Source organism: Drosophila kikkawai, chromosome 3R (assembly GCF_030179895.1).
Source record: "Drosophila kikkawai strain 14028-0561.14 chromosome 3R, DkikHiC1v2, whole genome shotgun sequence".
Lineage (NCBI taxonomy): Eukaryota > Metazoa > Arthropoda > Insecta > Diptera > Drosophilidae > Drosophila > Drosophila kikkawai.
In genome coordinates, this window is record NC_091731.1 from 33,797,533 (window position 1) to 33,817,436 (window position 19,904).

At 38.3% G+C, this 19,904-nt stretch overlaps 1 long non-coding RNA gene across 2 annotated transcripts; it reads left to right on the forward strand.

Annotated features, from left to right (window-relative positions):
* Positions 1-805: 805 nt before the first annotated feature.
* On the forward strand, positions 806-3,709 carry LOC108085837 (uncharacterized). Of its 2 annotated transcripts, none has more exons than XR_011445234.1 (4): positions 806-915; positions 2,434-3,070; positions 3,272-3,418; positions 3,480-3,709. It is a non-coding gene; the product is annotated as an uncharacterized lncRNA (long non-coding RNA). The 2 variants fall into 2 exon arrangements; XR_011445233.1 differs by having other exon boundaries at positions 810-1,568.
* The last annotated feature ends 16,195 nt before the right edge of the window (positions 3,710-19,904 follow it).

A 19,904-nucleotide genomic window follows, 5' to 3' on the forward strand; every position in this document is an offset into this window, starting at 1 on the left:
GCAGTTGAGTCACGGAAATTATGCATTTTTCATGGGTGAATACAATTTTCCAGGGAACTAGTCATCGATTAGTGATTTATAAGGGTTTTAGAAATTGTTTAATATTAAATAAGTTTCTAGGAATAATAATGAGGTTTTAAAACTGTTATATACATATATTTTATTAAGTAAAAATAATATTATAAGGAAGTAAATTCTAAAGTAAATAAATAATTTCAAGATTAAATTTAAATTTCTTTAACCACAATCCACAGTAAAATATTAAGTGCTTATTTAAAATATTTCCGGATTATTTAATCACAATTTCAAGAACGTTATTTTCTGTTTATTATATTTCTATTTATTTATGTTCTTTTTAATTTTGAATTAAAGTATAAAATATTTCCTTTACTATAGTAGTTTCATTGTATACCTATATTAAACAATTATTTAAATATTTAAATTAAAATAGAATATATATTTTAAATATATATGTGCTCTAAAATATAAATTAATATATAAAAATATTGCCATATTAGATTATAACCCAGAACTTTTAGATCTGATACTCATACTGATGTCTAAATCGATTCGCCTGTTGATGTTGAAATCAAGAATTTACATACTTTATGTAGCTCTCTTCTTCCTGTTTACAGTTTGAACTAAGCTTTACATATTTTTTTTTATAATTTAAAAACAATTCCTTTATCAAATCATACATTTTTTCTTCAAGTGCATCCATTGAGACTTTATCGATCGATGGCTTTTGTGATCATCACCATCAGCTGTTTCGCTGTTGGCCAGTCGTCTCCGCCAGCTGGTCAAACCCGCTAGTGCAGTCCAAACTGCGATCAGGTTGATGTCGTCATTGATTGCCACACTTTGCTTTCACCCGCCATTCGCGTGCACTCGAAAACGTGGCCGAAAATAAAAATGGTCAAGTGATGCAATGGCTGCCAAAAGCCAGTTGACACAATAAAAAATAAACACAAACCCAAAATGAATCCAAATCGTATGCCAAAATCGATGCCAGGCCATTCATCAGGTCTCCTCCAAAAAAAAATCCAAAAATCAAAAGAATACAAAAAACTACGAAAAAATACATATCCGAAAATAGTCAGGCTCCCAATCCGCGCGAGCCATTTGTATGCGATGCGCAGGTGTTGTGTCCGATCGCCAGTGGGCCACTGGCCAAAATTGGCCAAAAACCAAGTGGAAAACGGTTAAGAGCACGGTGGCTCACGGTGCGTCATGCAGTGAAAGTGAACTTGACTCTCCTGACTCTTGTCTCTGACTCTGGCTTTGATTTAATGCCCACGGTGATTACTATATGATATATGATATATGCGTGCATTAATATTCATGATGTTTATCAGCTGGCAAAGCTCGAAAAAAAGGCAGATACAAGACTCTGAGGCGCCAGAGCAGTCAGAGATATATTTATATATATATTTATATGCTTGTGCAGCTCATTATCGGGCTTTTGGCGATTTTTGCTTAACCTTGAACCACATACACATAGATATGGAAATTGGCAAACATGAATGACATTGAAAGGCAGACGGAGTGTTACTCAGGAATCAGTTATGGTCAGTATATCTTTGATAACCGGTTTGGTTTTTTTTTACCACGAAAACCCTCTCAATGAAGTCAAGCTTTAGATTTTCAATTGATGGGTGGTCTTGGGGAATATTAGGGATAAATTGGGGAATAAATTTGTTTATAAATATCAGATGAATTGTAGATAATGTAGAGTTCTTCAAGTTTCTCAATACAGACTCTTATATCGCAACATAAAATGAGATATCTGTTTAGTTTGACAAATATTAATTCCCTTGTTTTTTAGGCAATATCTTTTCTCTCTTTCAATATCTAATTATAAGTACAAATTGCAGAGCTTAAAAAAAAATAAAAATCCCATTAATAAATAAGATTGGTATTTAACAACCTTATTAAAGACCCCAAAAGGTAATTTCACATCTGCTGTCCTATCAATTCAAGTGTCAATCAAAACGTTGGCCACCGCAAAAGCCTAGCATTTATTTTCCATTTTTTTTTTTTTTTTCATTAATGGGCGGCGTAATTCGGTTATGACCACGCCCATCTGGCAATTATAAAGTCAATTTGAGCTACTTTCCAGGGGCCAAAGTACAAAAAGGGGAAAAGTCCTCTAATCAATTTACTGGCAACCCCCCCTGAACTCGAGGTCGAGTTTTCAGTGAAGAGTTTTATGTTTGCCTTTGCCTTTCAGTTTGATAATTGCATTGTGCACTGGGCTTTGTGAAAAGTTTGTTTTTTCAAATTGGGAAATTAGAAGGCAGACCAGGAAATTAGCCATATGGCCAAGCCAAACTGGAAACCCTTCGTTTCCAGGTGGGTTTTCCTTCTAACTTTTGTTTTTCGCCGCCTTGTTTTTCCCTTTATGACACTGGCAATTGCATTTCCATTTCGCAGCTGAGACCCTCAACTATAAAACTTTATCGACTTGTTAACTGAGCGACGTATCAATAAATGCCAACGTGCCACACAGACGTTGACATGCCATTAAACGCGTCCTCAGAACAGGACATATCCTGGGTCCTTTTTGCTATTTTTGCATGGCGGTAGGAGGGTTGACAGAGGGTTGAGCCGTGTAACATTTGGGCCAAATTGTTGTATAAACTCAATGAAATTAAAATGCGAAAAAAGAGGAGGGAATTTGCGAGTGTATATACAAATAAATGTGAAATAAAAATGGCAAAGTATCCGGAGATCGCTTTCATTAGTTAATGGAATGGATTGTCCGCAGAGGCAAGAAATTACGCAAATGTCAGAGAGTCGATTTTACTTCCTCTTATCACTCCGAGTGTCATTATGTAGCAGAAAAATGCGCACTGAGACTAGGGAAATGAGGGAGCATCACTATCGGAACTGCAGTCTCGGAATATGCGTTCTTAGTGAGCTTCAGGCAGAGTCTTTCCTATCAAACCCGAAGTGCAGCTCGAGGGAAACGGTCAGAATGAAAAGCCACTACTACTCCCACGGGCTAATGCTGTTTATATTCAGCGGATTGTGTTTTTTACTCAATGGAGGGGAAGTGGATTCTACCAGGGTAAGTGACTATCTTAAAATTTAAATGAATTTAAAATTATTTTTGAAAGAAGAAAGAAAATTGCCAAAATTGCTATTTTTGAAGATAATGTAAAGCTTTATTCTAAGAAATATATATTTCTAAACATTTACTGCAGTCTAGATTAAACTTTAAGCTAAAATAAATAATATATAAATGATATATATGCATATTTTTATATAGGAAACTGTCTACAACACCAGGGAATCCCAAAATCGTATGCCATTTCGAAGAATAGTTAACTGCAAAAGCTCGGAATCTGCAGAACATCTTCCAGTAAGCAAAGACAGCCCATCTACAACACCAAGTCTTTTAAATATTTTATTTGAGGTATGTATTTATTTATGGTTTTCTGAAATAAATCCTAAAATTCTTAAATCGGTTTATGTAGGAGGATTATAATTCCACAAGAAGCCGTTTATACAGGTCTGGATTAACAGGAGCTATTCGAAAGAATCACTTGGGACAGCCTATTGTAAGACGTCAATGGAGAAGGAATCGTAAAAATAATAATAATAAGATTAAATAATGGATTTTTAAGGTACTTTAAAATCTTTTCTTAAGAGTACATAAATAAATAAGTTTGTATTAATATAAATAACTAGCTGGTAAGATTTACAAAAACGTTTAAATAAAATATATTAAGAAATATATAAAAAAATATATAAATAAAATATATAAAAAAAATGTAAAGAGCGAAATTTGTTTATAAAGAAATAATTGTATTTTTGCCAATTGCTTTTTATAATATTCTTATCAGAAACTTTAAGATTTAGACATTATTTACTTAGAGATGAGCACTACTATCTGCTTAGAGAAAGCAGCTTGTTTTTGCTTTTTTATATTCTTTTTTTTATATCAGAATGTCAGTTAAAGTTAAAGGAAGAATATAGAAAGTTGTTAAAATATATGATACTATTTCAAGTATTTATTTATTAATAAAAAATAAATATCATTATACAAATTAAAGAAATGTAAAAATAATAAATAATTCTAGGCAACTTAAAAATATACCTAAAAAATATTGTAGAAAATATTTTATTACTTTAAATAATTAATTCATAAATGCAATACATTTTTTTAATACATACTTTGTCTAGTAGTTCTAGGCAACTTTAAAATATCCTTTTAAAATGTTTTAGAACTTTTTTTATACTTGTAACACTTACTTCTTAAATCTAGTATTTCTTTTTTTTTTAATACTTGCTCATTCTACACTTAAAGTTAATTAAAATCCCCACAAGTATGCAAAATAATATCAAAAAAAAAAAAATTGTATAAGACCCACGACTGTACCAAGTTCCAGTAATAATAGAGTCATTTCATGCACGTGGCCACTAAATTAAACATAAATAATAAACTGAGACCAAAACTCAAGATCCTTCACATGCCAGCCCCATAATCGTTCCATAATGGAAAAACTGTCGCGATAATAATCATCGTCCTTGTACCTTTTTCCAGAGCAATAATCGCGCACGTGAGGCGAGCCTCATAATGACTTTCGTTTTATGCGAAAATTATTATTTCGGAAATTTGCATAGGGCCAAAGGGCAAAGCAACCCCCAAGAAAATCGCGCACTTCAACACGCGTGCTCAATATTTATTAAAAATTAGCAACAAGCTGTTGAAAAATCAGAGAACAACAAATACAAATTATTGCAAAATCAAGCAGACGTTCAGCTGTTGGTGATTTCCTTCCGTTTTTATAATTTTATTTAGAATTTTAAGGAGAAGGAGATGTTAATGAATTGGGGAGGAGGGGATTTAGGATTATTAAACTACATTCTCTCTATTAAAAGGGTCTATAATTCTCTATATAGGAAGTGTAAATTAGAAAGAAAATATATAGAATTTTCCACTGGTATTCCTAATATGGTATGCCTATAGTTTCATTATTCTTCTTACAAATTAAGCTTTAAAATGTATAGAAAAAAATTATTACAAATTAGAGAAAATCGTTCAAATTTAGCTCTGAAGAACGTAAACTTTATAAACTACCCACAAGTCGAAAACTTTAACTTTTCCTTAGGCTTAAATGATTTTTTATATAGGGCACTGTGTCAGGTTGCAGGTCAGAGCCCGGGGGCACCTCAGAGGTCGCGTAACAAAGGAATATTTAATTCCAATTACACAAAAGGGCAGCACATCTGCATACTCTTTCTCGTATAAAACTTAATTATAAGCATTTCGTAACTTTTTTTTTTCTAATTGAACTTTTCAGCCGCGCAGAGCAAACAAACCACCGCCCTAGGACTTTCAACAGGACCTTCTTTCGGTGGGTGTGGCTAAGCAAACAGCGACATATGTGAGTGTCAGAAGGTATGGGCAGGGGGTGGTGGTGGCCTTAACAAGCCGTTCGTGACTGTACCGAGATGACAAATTCGTGTCATTTTGCGCTGGGAAATAAATAAATAAGGTGAGCACAGCAGCGGCAATGTCACACATGAGGGTATGGGAAAACACTTGCAGGATTCCCAAGGACTCGAGTGGTTTTTTCCAACTCTCCTTTTTTTTTTTTTGTATGTAGCGAAACTTGAAGGACAGTTTTTGCACATTAGCACGCAGCACTTGAGATAATGCGGTGAATTGGGAAACACTTGTAGGAAAATAAAAGACGAAGGACCTCTTGAGCCTGTCAGTCAGACACTCTTTTCCCCGCATCGCAACAGATTTGGAAAGTCAAATACAATTTGATAGCCGTAAAAGACCAGTTAACGAGGAAGGAGAAAGGTCTGCCGCAGGCGGTTGGAAAACTTCAGACACAAAACCCACCAAATTGGACCACATGCGGACCTTACATCGTCCTTATATCCCGACAACCCACCAACTATGCAAATAACATTAATTGTTTCGCCAAACAAAGCGAATGCAAAACAATAATCATGGAAATGGGAAAACGAGGAAATGGAAACGATACAATTTGGATTTCGAACTGATGTTGGAAATTTATAATGCCCATAACCCTAACTCCGGGCAGTCTCCGCTAAGCGGAAGCGATTCGTTTAAATTTGATATGGGATATGGGATGTGGGACAGGACAAAAGTACGCGAAGGACTGTACTTCTCGATGGCAGGACCAACCCCATAAAGCGTTTTTCGGGCTCAGGGGTGGGAGACAATGGCGAATACATCAAACACCAACAACCCCGGCGAATTTTTGGGTTACGAGGTGAAAATCCCCCGGCTCCGGAGGCTCAGCCTCAGTTTCAGTTGAAACCTTCTTTAAGATGTTTTTTGTAGAGCCCTCGAAGGCTAAGAATACACTGGGAAATTAGGTTTTTGAAAGGTATTTTTGACATATTTAATAAACGTACATTTTTTAGGTTTTAAAAATGGGTTTTCTTTAACAAAAAATGCAGACAAGGAAAAGGTCAAAAAGCAAAACATAAGTTACTTTGTGTTTCTTGAAACAAAATCTTAAAAATTGTATATTTAACTTTTCTTTTAACTTTTCTTTCAGTGCTTCTTCAAGTTTTCTTTTAATCGCTCCCAGCGAATGCTGAACAATGCGAGGCAACCTCTGCCATTTTCCATTTCCATCTCCAAACTCCCCTTTCGAATTTCCATCTCCAGTGACTTTTCCCTCTTCACGGCCTGAGCCTGTGTGTGTGTTACAGTCCAGCGATTTGCATATGAATGAACGTAATAAGGCAGGGCACGCAAATTAAAAGTAAGCAGGAGCACCCAACTCCAACTCCAACTCCATCTCCAGCTCAGCATCTGAATCTGAATTCGAATCCTCACAAAAGAAAGGCACATGTGGAGTATCAGAAAGTGCTGCCTGGGTTGTAACTGGTAATGAAACATTCCACGAGTGCGGAATTAATAGGAATGATTTGTCTTTTGTTGTTGCCGCGAGAAGGATTCTCTTCAAATTGCATTCGAATGTTTAATTGAGCGGAAGCAGGAGGTTCCTATCGAGAGACACCGAGGAAAGGGGATATAACAATATAGGATATGCTTGATAAGGCAATACATTTTCCAAGGATTCGACAATATGCAATTTAGGGTACTTGAATGTAAAGGAAAGAGAGTTTTACTTGAGTTTACCGAAGGTGAAAGGTAGGGAAAATGTGCATGAGAAAGGGGTTCTTTAATTCCATTTCAAAACAAATAAATATAAGGTAACAAGGGGAAACATTATACAAGTAAGTGAGTTTATGATGTTTATTATTTGAATTTATGAATTTAGCTACCTTCCTTTAGGTAGGTTTTATTTTTTATTAAAATCTAGAAAACATATTATGTATCTCAAGTATCTTAAATTTCTGTTATGTATCTTTAGATCCTTATTTCATTAATTTAAAAATTATATTCAAGTTCAAAAAACACTAAGTAAGCTCCCTTTAAGTTGTTCCCTGGAGAGTGTCACTCTAGAACACGTTCAATTAAACTAAAACCCATCAAGTTGGACTAAATTAAGTCTTCCTAATGATGAACCCATCGCACAGAAAAAGGTCTTAAGGTCCTAGTACCCTAATTGCCAGAGAACTACTCACACTCTGAACTGTTACTAATCAAGTTCCATTTTCCACTCACGCCATTCCCTTGATTGACTCCAATTATCGGATAGGTTTTTCCTTTCCGTCAGATGCAGGGCTACAGACTACTTACTATACATATCAATGGCCATGCACGAATGCTAAAGAAGGAAATTACTTAAATCGAAATTACGCCGCATTAGAGAAGGGTCCTGTCTATGGTCCAAGTCCTGGCACGACATCAACATTGAAATTTAATCAAGTCCGGTTTTTCCGGCCAAACGATGTTGATTTTTTTATTATGCTAAAGCGTACAAGCGATCTGACCAAGGGTCTTTTCTTTCTCTCTTCCGTCTTGCCGGAAAATCGAGGGGCAGAGCAGGGCAGAGTCCTTGCACGCATGGAGTTCATTGATTAACGATTTCCAACAAAGGAGAGTTTTCTTCTCCCCCCCGGGGGAAATGCAGGACACGCACACACACATAATCAAAAAATTAAAATCTCTTTATGTTTTTATGCGCGCTGATTGAATGGTTCCATTGTTGTTATTGCCGGACAGTTTGATGTGCCATTGATGGACTCCACTAATCGTTAGAGGCAGCTCTTTTGGCATTTTCCTAGCTGAAATTTAAGTAGTTTCTCTATTATAACCTAGCTGGTTTTTCCAGGCTGCCATCACTCTTGGTCACCCCTCTGTGTAGCCTTCATTTCCGATCCCTGGTCATCGCCAGTCGAGTGTAATGGATACAAGCGATGAGCAGGACCAGACCACCGACCACCGACCACCAGTGAAACATTATCCTTTTTTGTGCGGCCAGCCGCGGGGCAGCGGGAAAAACCAGCGTAAAAGCAAATGGAAATTGTTGCTCTTGCTTCGCCTTTTGTGTGGCTTCACTTTCACATGTGTGGCAGAAAATTCCCTGGTCGCAGTTTTCCCAGGTAGCATTTAATTAAGCCTCAGTGCTGCGAGCTTCCAGCTAATCTCTAATCAGGTTATTAGCAGACTTTCCAGCGCTTCCCTTTGAGGTTCCTTTTTCCTCTTTTGATTCCCTAATTGGGGGTGAGTGTGTGTGGAATGGGAATGTCACACCTCATATCCTTGAAAAGACAAGAGAAAGGTGGTCTGACGGGTTTGAGGTCTTTGAAGTGGCCAAGGAACAAAAGCTGGCACAGTGGAAAGTTAGGGGGTTTTCACGTTTAAAATATGTAAATTCTTAAATTTCAAGGAGTCAAGGGATACACTTTTAAGTACTGCTAATTTTGTTAGATTTTTATTTAAAGGCTCTTAAAGTTTTTTAATTATTTCAAAAATAAGTACAAAATATCTTAGAAAATTCAGATACTTCTTCCCTGATTGATCCTGGTAAGAAAATGGAAAGTGCTTTCCTAAGAGCCTCAAAGTATCACTCCAAGAATCCAATAAGCCGCCCCAGGGCCAAGACAATGGCGCGCCAACGACTCTGACAATCATCGGGAATGATGAGGATGATGACTAAGCAATGTCCACCCTCGGGGAAAAGTCGTTACCCCCGCTTCCCGATTTCCCTTTTATTGCAATTTGCGAAAATTTACTGGCAGAGAAAGTGAAAGGAGCCCAGGACTATGCGTTATTTGATTACGAAATGCAAGGGGAAAACTAGTATTCACGAGTCAATAATGATAAACATAAACCCAACAGATTGTGAGTACCATGGAGTGCTGACATCTGATGCCGCAGGACGCGCAAGGACCCCCCCAGTGGACCTTGAGCCAGGGCATTAATTGCCAAAATTAAATTTATTTCCTTCATTAATACATGTTAGCCACCAGGCCAGTGTAGATGTCAAGTAATCAAGCGCATCCTGTGCCGGATATAGGATACATTTGAATGACAGCCGAGGTTTGACATTTGCAGCATGTCATGTTGCTTATTAAAAGCATAAATAAGTCCAAGTGGATATAGTTGAATGACAGCAAAGAGGGGAAGCAAGTACTAAGGGTAACCACCCTTAATAGTAGTAACATTTACGCCAAAAGGCTTGACCAGAGAAACCCTATATAAATACAGGAACCCAGGTACACTGGTTCTCGTAAAATTCCAATCAATTTGCCACAAAGAAAATGTCCAAGGACAATTTGAGCTGGACAATGGCCACAAATCACTGTGGAAATCACTGTGGAAATTTGTACAAATCTCTCTTACGGAAATGTGCCGACAGATAAACAGTTTTTCTTATGGTTTCCCTTGTCAAAATGTTCCATTTTCCAACTTATGTTCGTGTCGTTAATCAATTAACTTTGAGCCAGTTTCCCTTACAGACTGGACACGCCTCTTCGCTCTCTCTCTAAGGCTACTCCCCTCTTCATGGCTGACCACTTCAATATGTCAAACATATCAAGCCCACAAATCAAACGCACAGTTGGACTTAAAGCCAGACAAAAGATGTTGTCCGAGCAAATATTGAAAAGTGAAAAGTTTATATGCTGCCAATATGCGACTCCTTGTGGTCCTTTCATCCTTGATTTATGTCGCAAATTTCTATAATTTATGGTTGCTTAATAAAAGGGGAAGGAAATGGATGTGTGATATGAGTCGAATTGTTGGTACTTATTAGGGGGAAAATTTTATAAATATTATTTGAAAAAACTTTTAGAAATTATTGAAAAATAGAGTTTTGGGAGGAAGTTTAAAAAATACTTTCCAAGTAACTAGAAATAAACTATATTTAATTTCTTATATTATATATTATTTCTTAAGCTTCTTCCTTTTCTTTAAGGTCTTAAATGGCATACTCTGAATACCCTATAAACCACACAGACTCTTTACCCTGTTCAAGTGCTTGCTGGTTATGGTTTTGATAGATTTCTTTGTGGCTAAAACTGCAATGATTGAAAGTTGTAATTTGCAGAAGCCTTTCTAGTTAAACTGGATTATATTTATACCTCCTCCCCTTAGACTCCCCCCCTGACAATTAGAAGGATACTCCCCAGCACGCACTTGATTAGCAAATGAAATGTGCAAGTCAACGGAATGGATGACGATGACGATTCCATGCCTGATTAATTCGCCTGCCAGTAATCAACTGGTTGCCGGGGGGCCCCAGGACCAAGGACCAATCTGTGGCCAGCCCTAAAAGCCGTTTTGTGGTCACACACGCATCTCATCTTCAGGACCCTTCTGCGGTTTTTCGTACGTAATCCCATCTCGGGATGACCAAACCGACTGACCAAGATGAAGGGGTGGTGGTGTGAGTCGTAGGACATGGAAAGGGCGTTCTGGCGTTATGTAATCCGAAGCCGTCGTTTTCATTTATTACTAAACTACAGGACCTGGTAGCCGACCCTTACCCTTTTCCGTTTCCCCGGGAAACTTAGACTGATTGAGCCTGAGTGATGGCAACAGTTGGCATGATTGAATGCCTTTCGCCCCCGGAGAATTTCATTTTCAATCCTCTGGCCAAAATATATCATCGCCTTGGCAATGACGAATACCCCTTAAATTAGCCCCCAGTAATTCCCAGTAATTAGGAGCAGTTTTCTGTCTTTTTCGCAGCTCCTTGGCATTAGTCACGGCACCTTAAAATTCCATTTCACACAAATGGCCCATTTCCATGCACTTGGCACTCTATAATAATGAAATTATGAGTGCTTATGACCGTTCAGAGACCGAAACCCTTTTTGAAACTTTGAGAGACTCCCTCGCAGATGGTGTCTTGATCCGGAGAGCTACTTCCTTTGTCGGGGTCAGACGACAACGACAACGATGGCCACCATTAGTCTGCTGGCTCGTCTTCGTCTACGGACAACAAGGAATCCATTTCCGATATTGGGTGATAAAATTTTATGAATGTAATTTGCAGCGATTTGTTGCGTCGTCTAGAGCCACCCAGCTCGAAGGGGTTGTCATTGCCAAATTGTTATTGACAACATGACGGGCGAGTCGTAAATACTTATCTAAATATACATCTATGAATGTAATGTGTAATGTGCCATCTATCGAATGGACTTTTGCATTTTTCCCTAAATAATTGAAAGCATTTTGCCTCAAGAGAGAGAGAGAGAGAGGTTCGGAATGGTCTTCTTTCGTTAAAAGTTTTCTTGACATTTCTTTCTTGGCAAAAGTTCAGATGTTCAGATGCTTGAAAGATTAGAAGCAAATTAGCCACAAGTTCACTTGGAAAATGCAGACAGCACACAAAGGCCTGGGGAGTCTGTACTGAATTTCAATTGGAAAGTATGGAGAACTTTTACACAATCTGTCTTGTATTTGATTGGAGTGAAGTGCAAGGAAATATTTAAGGAAATAGAGGAAAGTTTAGCATACATATTACTGCTTATTACTTAAACTAACCCCTAAACTAATTCCCAAAAATCAAAAACCTCTTTCCTGTCAAATCAACTGTGCGCTTTCCTCAATTACCATTTGCTAATTTCCAACCGATAACCTTAATGCTTCCCAATAATAATTCATAATTATCTAAATGTGTTTTGGTTTTTCCTGCTTTCACTGAGCGCTTCCTGCCACGCCCACCAAAACGGAAGTCCTTCTGCATGATAAATGACGTCACCTTGTGTCAGCCAACTATTTAGCATAGAAAGCACATAAAATCATAAACAGGCCGCATAAATAACCACATTAAAAAATCGAGAACAATGGTTAAGGGTAAGGGAAAGCGGGAAATTGTGAGAAAATAGTGAAAATGTGCAAATTAGAAGGCAAACCGTGGAGAAGTTCAGTTTTATGGGCCATTTTAAAGTGGGGAAAGTGGGTGGAGGTTAGCTCATCTGCACGCATGTGTCCTGATTTATGAGAGCATATTTGTGATAAATGCGCAGGATTTGAAGGATTTCGCACAAATTACAATAAACGAAGCTAAGGAGAGTGTCCTGCATCCTCGAGAATCCCCCCAGTTTCTTCTATGGATTTTCCCATATGCGCATAATATTCTCAAAGTAAAAAATTCGCAATTTGATTTATTGGCTGACTTAGTCAGCGGGAAAATTCACCAGGGAAAGGGAGAGAACGTGCTCTGGCGAATGTTTTTGCAACTGAAATTGATTTACTTTGATTTTTTAGGATTTTGCATTTTAAATTGAGGGTTGCAGGGTTGCTGGTATTAGCCAACAACAACAACAAATGAGAATGGAAACCCAGGATCGATGTCAATTGGTGACGTCTTTTTGGCGCTTTTGTTTTGCCATCGCTGCCAATTTATTTTCAATATCACCGAGTGAAGTGGTGTGCGTCGAGCACTAAGCAGCCATAATACCCATTGCATTATGCGGCCCGGATGACAGGGCCACTCCATCCAGTAAAGGACACACGCGGCCTGCACGCAATTTTAAATGGATTTATTGATACGCTCCGGCAGCCACAACAACAGCAGCAGCAGCCAGGATCAGGAAATCGGAGGGGGTTACATGTTTGCAAACATGTTTTGGCAGCGGCTATTTTTCAATTGTCACCAAAAAGGACGATGGCGAATTAACCCATCAAAAAGGGTCCTAGATCCTGGGAAAGTCTCTCTACCTCTCCCTCTCTATCTCTCTGTGTATTGCTCAGTTGATTATGCGCATCATTTGCGAATTTTGATTTTAATAGAGAGAGACTGAGATACAGGACACCGAAATTGAATTTTGATTAGTTTTTAGCACGCGACACGGAGCAAGGGTCCTTTGATTGATTCCCATTATTTGTCAGCGCTGTCAGGATGTGGTTGCATCCAACGGTTCCATTTTGGGTGCTTCTTCATTTTTTATTTAGATTTTTTTCTTTTCTCAGGGAAAGCCAATTTGTCCGCTGCCAACTTATGCAAATTGCCACGTAATTGATATACTTTTTTTTCCAACTTCTCTAATTTTTAAATTATTCCACTTTTATGCGGTAAATTGGCTCGGAATCGGTGGCGGAAAATTTTCATTTTCCCTGTTGTGCTTTCCCACTTGAGAGTTAAATTGGATAAATTTGTTTTTAATGGCCATGGCATAATGAAGTTTTTCTTTCTTCTTTAATTAAATCAGGGTCTTTCGAGGATCGAACCTAAATGATGGTAAAAATCAACACACTTTAAATATTTCTTAAGAAAATTTAAGCAAGGAAAATGGTTTCCTTTTGGGTAAAGCACACATGTAAGTATCCTGTGAATGTTAACAAACCAATCTAAGGACAACGACTACGACCCTTCTTTTCATATGCATAGCTCATAAATGACCGAGCAGGGAAAATTTAATGGACCTCAACCTCAGGTTGAGGCAGCAAATTTCCAAAAAGGACACTCTCAGAAAGGAACTCACCGACAACATGTAATAAATAATAAATAATATTTCTCATAAATAATTGCTTCCCCTTGTGAGCTCCGCTCTTGCTCTCCCTTCCTTTGACTGGCGCCCCGACGACGAGGAAAAAATAAAAATATGTTAACTAATCACCGTAGGAAAGGATTTTTATGGGTTTTCATTTCCGCACATAATCGACTTATCCCAGGATTTTTTGCGAGGGCCAGTCAAGGGGAAAAACCAAAGGCGGATATGTGGGGGTCCTGTGGAAGGAAATCTTTCACATTCGAGGTGATATATGTCAGTTTGGTGAAATTGTCGCCGTAGAAAAATGTCATTTCCTTAGTTTTCCTTTCGAAATTCAACGGAAATGAGCGGCCATCGGGCGGGTCTACTACTTATATATATATAGTATAGTATGGCATAAACCATAAACAATCTCATTCCGGGTTTTGTGAAGTGGCCCAAAACTTTTGACACAAGCAAATCAAGTGAAAGTCGCCAGGGCAATAAAAACTGCAGGGGGTTTGGTTTAGTTTATCTCGCTTCGCATATTTATGGTTATTGAGCCAGTGGGTCCGATATGGTGGGTTTGGCAATTACAGCGGCTTAATGACTCGAAGAGACTTCTCCTTGAAGGTTGCCCAGGATATGGGGTATGGAAGCCAAGAAGCTGGCCAAAAAGGGCAACCAAGGCAACCGTGGCGGACGGATGTCACCAGCAGGGCTCTTGAGTAGCCTCCTTGAAGGTGTCCTGCACGTAATTAGAATCCTGAGACGCAATGCATGCCGATATTCCTACAGATTTTAAATGACAACACCGCGGTGGTCTCAGCTATACACTCGGAAAAATAAAGATTTAAATTGAAATTTAAATTGAAATAAATTTAAAGGATCTTCTTAAAAGTTTTGTAAGGTTTCTTCCTTTAAAAATTCAAATTAAATGTTTAATAATTAAGTCTAAGCTTAGTATTTTCCTCAGTGAACTTCCCTTGAAAGTCCTGCCTTTGAGTGGCACTCGTCAGTGACCTGCGAGGTGGAATAACCAACGAAAGAATAAAAAACGCACAAAGGAAAAACGCCACAGGACACTGGCTGAGGGCAGGCGCTGCTCTTGAGCTTTATCAATTGGCACACACCATGGCGACACGACCTCGAGGACTCCCGTTCGAGGCTAATTGTAAATTCAGGATTCTTTTTCCTTCCGGCCTGCTGCATTGAAATTTGACTAACGCGCGAGGCCAGAGAAATTTATTGCGTTCCCTTCTTGATAATGACATAATATTTTACGCTTCGACAGAGAGTCGAGGGGAGTTGAATTTTATTTAAATTTTATTTGTGTGTGTGTATGGCATTGGCTACACATTTCCATTAATTTTAAGTGCTTACAGTAGTAGCTGTGGGGGATATATATATTCCCCCCGGTCCATTGTATTCAGTCGCCTTTTGTGGCAAACTGTATCTGTATCTGCATCTGCATAATGTTATTGTTATTGACTTTTTGCGCGAGACCACGCCGCTCAATCATAATCATAATCAATTGTTGAGCAGCGTCTTACCTGCTGGAATCCTTATCGCCAGCTGCCATTTGCATAATGGAAAAGTTTCTGTTTTCGTTTCGCTTCTGTCAGAAGTGGACACACTTTTGTGGCAGCCATTTCAGGGAAATGGGATTCAATCTAATTCAATTGGTGAACGATAAACAAGTTTTATTTGGAATATACAGAGGCAGAAATGGGAAATAAATGTAATAAAATAAATAAGCAGTGAATATTATTTATTTTAAATATGTATGTTATTATTAGATATAATTTAGACTTTTAACCAAGTTAAAAAAGTTAACATTACTAATATTCTGATCTGTTTTGGTAATATTATGGAAATTAAAGAATTTAAATTAAAAATGTATTTAAAAAGGGGTTTGTTTTCTTTCTTTAAATTTATTATACTTGAAATTGTTTCTAAAATTGCCATAGTTTGCAATTTCTTTTTTAAAAAAGTGCCAATAAATAGGCTATATTTTGACTTAGAATGTTTTATTGCATACTTTTATGAGCATTTTCAAGAGATTTTAAATCGCAATTCTTTATATTTATCCTGAAATATTATTTAAAATCCATAAAATGTATAAAAATTATTTTCACTGCAATCTTAAGGCCACTAAAAGCTTCCTCAGGCGGTTTAGAACCAGCAAAAGGATATCCCAGAAGTTGATTTGTCAATGCCATCACGATAAGAGTCCGCCAGAGATAAACCGCTTGAAAAATCAAAGATTTGCACAACAAATAAAATTTGGCAACATGTTTACCGTTCGCCTTAAGAGGCCGCAAATAGAAGGACCACAAGGATTCAGTCAACGTGGCCACGTGAGCTGAAAGCAGAATCTTCAAAGGCCGCGGCCAAGATAGGCAAACAAAACTGAGTGAAATGCGCAAAATTGCGACCTTAATTTGCCAAAGTAAATACGAAATAAAAGAAAGAGAGACGCTGGGTGAAAGGATTTCCAAATCTAATTTCCAATTTTGATGGCGGAAACCGCCAAAGCGAACAAATAGCGAAGGCTGGGGGAACCCCTTTTTCGAGCGTCCCCTTTTTTTTCTGTGGAAAATTTACATGCCATGGCCACGCACTCGCTGGAAGACACACATGCATATTATTTGCAAATTAGCCCAGATGGAGAAGGAGTAGGATGAGGGCCACGGGATGCTCTTCACATGCCAAATGGAACCAATAAAGCGTAAAGCACGCAGGCGACGTCGCCGGTCTCTGGTCGCCAAACACCAGCCACGGCTCAATGGGCCTGATTGTTGTCCTGATTCCTGCCAGGATCCCACTCCTTTTGAAGCTCCTGGTCTCCGCGCTGGGATGTCATTTTGTCAAACGCATTGCAGAGCCGCTGGCCCGAGGGTAGGATAAAAGGTTGCCCGCAATGAAAGGGGTTGTGTGGCGATGCTGCCCTCGTATTGTTTACTTTAAAGTTTGCAAAATTTGTTTTTTTTTTTCGCAAATACCCTGGGATTTTAGGCAAGGGATGGGTTAGTTTTAAGCAGGCGATGGGGTTTTCAAAGGTTTATTTAACAATTTAATTGTTAAGCTTTTTAGATTGTTGAAAGTCTATTTTGGTAAAATTAAACGAAGAAATTTGTATAAATATTTAATTTTAACAATAGAACAGTTAAATAGCAATACCTTAGGTTATATCCTTAACATTATTACATAAAATATGAATTATATAATACAATTTAGTAGGTATCCCTTAATCCTTATATTCCCCATTGATAGGCCCAATTTTTTTCATTTATTTCTCCCGCTTTTGTCCTTTGCCCGGTTTCTGCGGCAACCGCACGTCGTTTCATTAAAGGGTTTGGCCTCCGGGAGAAGGAGGACTACTATCTGGTACCGCGCAGACTGACATTGGCCCTGTTTGACATGTGTGGCACACGTTTTGAGGTATTTCTGCTTCGATTGGCCCGAATGGGCTGTGCTCCAGTCTCGGCCAAAGGGAAATGATGAAAGAAGAAAGACCCTGTAAGCCATTTGCATGGCCCCCTTCGTCACTTTTTGTACTCAACTGTACCTCTCAGCTTGATTGTTTTTGACTTTCACCACTTGCTGTTCTTCTTTGACAAGCGGTCATAAAAATTATTAATGAATTATGTTAACACCGAAATGAATAATCTCTACTTGGAACCAATAAAGAATATACAAAAAAAAAAACATATCAAATTTCGATTGCGTGCGGAGGCCGAAAACAAATCATTAATCTTCGAAATGTTGCCATTTCTGTGGTTAAAATTAATTTCGAAGTAGAGTACAAGAAGCCTCGGGGAGCGAAACAACATTAAAAACTACTAAACAGTTGCAGACACAACAGCCCCCAATGGGGGTTCCTTTCTTTCCTTTTTTTTTTAGGAGAGGAACCCTTGAGCCTGTGGCTGACACATGCGGAGCTTCGTTTTTTATTTTCCCGGCTGCGAGACAGAAAAAAACTTTCACACATTGTGTTGTGTGTGGATTGAGGATGTGTAGCGAAAGCGCCGCGGGATATTTTTTTGCACCCCGCCCCTGAGCTTGGCCACACCCCCCGCCTCCTCCTCAACGGCGTGAAAACGCACACATTACGAGGGGCTGGGGTTCCTGCTAAGGGTGTGTGTGGGGTAGCACTCCAAAACGGTTTCCTTTTTTTAAGTCTTTGAAAGAAGGGTTTGCTTGAAGTTTAAAATTTTTTAAATTTAAATTTAGTGCTTTGCGAAGTGAGTTATTTTTTTACGAATTTTTTTTAGGATTTTATTCAAACTCTTGATATTTAAAATCATTAAGGTGTTTGTGAAATATATTTTAAAAATGTTTTTTAATATTCCAAAGTCTTAAAATTTAACTAAATATATTTCTGTAAAATATTTTAAGCCCTTAACTGATATATACAAATATTTACTAATAAATTTCTTTAAAAATAAATCCCTATAAAATCTTTATAATATATTTCCTAAACAAAACTAATTTTTCTCCTTAAATTTCCTTAAATTCCCAACTTTCTAATTTATTTTCCGAGTGTCTTATACCCTTTTGTTGTGCTGTAAAAAACGATTTGCGGCGATTTGTGTCATGTGTGTGAGACGATGACGCCGCCGTTCGAGGAAAAAAAGGGATCGGAAAACTCAGGACGACGGCGGGTGCCGTGTCATCGGCTATGGCATCGATACTTTGTCAGACGTGTAAATTACATGGCGCATTCCACATGCCAAATTCCGCGTTTCAATCTCACTCCCAAATTTGAAATTCACATGCAAATTTCCACCAAGAAGGCGGATGAAAAGCCCGCAACGAGGACGACGACGACGACATCATCATCATTATTCAAAGGACTCCATGCGGCAGGGAAATCCCAAAGGGTTCACAAGGCAGGATGAACGCGTGCATGAGCGGCAAACTACTTTAAATTTCAACCAATTTCAAATGACTTCTTGTCACACATGTGTGGATTACAAGGAGGAGTGTTATCCCATATAGGAATTGCTATTTCGCATTGCATCGTTAGTGCAAATCGCATCATCATCGCGTCGCTCGTCGCCTGTTTTGATTGATGTTGGACGGTTGTAAGTCCCCGAACCAATACCAAATCCTGCCACCCAGATTCCCCTTGATCTCCGTGCGGTTTGACTCCTTGGTTTAAACTTCAGCAGAGGGAAACTCACTTTGCATCCGCGTTCATATTTCGTAATTTTTCACAGGGAATCTTTCTCGTTTTCCCATTTGACGCGTTGATTTATCGCGGGAGCAAAAAGGGGTGAGGCTTTTGAGGGGGTTAAGGCTCTGACAGCTGTGACTTGTTTATAAGGGTTAAGCTGTTTCAATTTCACTCAGTTATTAGGTTAGATAAAGGCGGTAATGATAAGGTTGTGACAGGCCTGACACACTCCGCGATATGGAAAATAATAAGCAGAGATTTTCTTTTTCGAAAAATGTATTTATATGAAATGAAATATTTACTAACTGAAAATGGATTTAAAAAGTATCTTCAAAAAATGTTTAAACATTTTAAAATATTTTTTTAAATATATAAAATGTGTGTTAAAAAATAATAGATTTTTAAATAAATTAAGACTAGGCTTGAAGGCTTTCTGAAACGTTTTAAATTGTATTTCGATAGTGAGAGGCCTGAGTCCTGTCCAAAAGCTTGATCCTTTTTAAAAATGGGGTGTAGTTGTACAACTGTTTAACTTGTGTGCAATGACCACATGACCAGATAAAAAAAACAGCATCTGAAATTGCCCACTCATGCGGGACAATTGGACAGGACCAGCCCAATGCCGCGACCCGCTTGACCAGTCATTTGTCAAATTTGACAGTTGCCAGCGAGCTGGTGGCCATCCTGGACAGCTGGCCAACCTGTTCTGTTCTGAGCTGTTTGAGGTTGCAAGCTCATGCGACAAATGCGACTTTAAATTCAATGTTCAACACACACACACACAATGACTTTCAATTAGACAGCCCGGGGATGGTGTGACAGGGGATAATACTTTCTCCGGCTGGTCAAGTGGTCAACGGTCTGTTAATTGGCTAACACGCTTTTGGAAAAA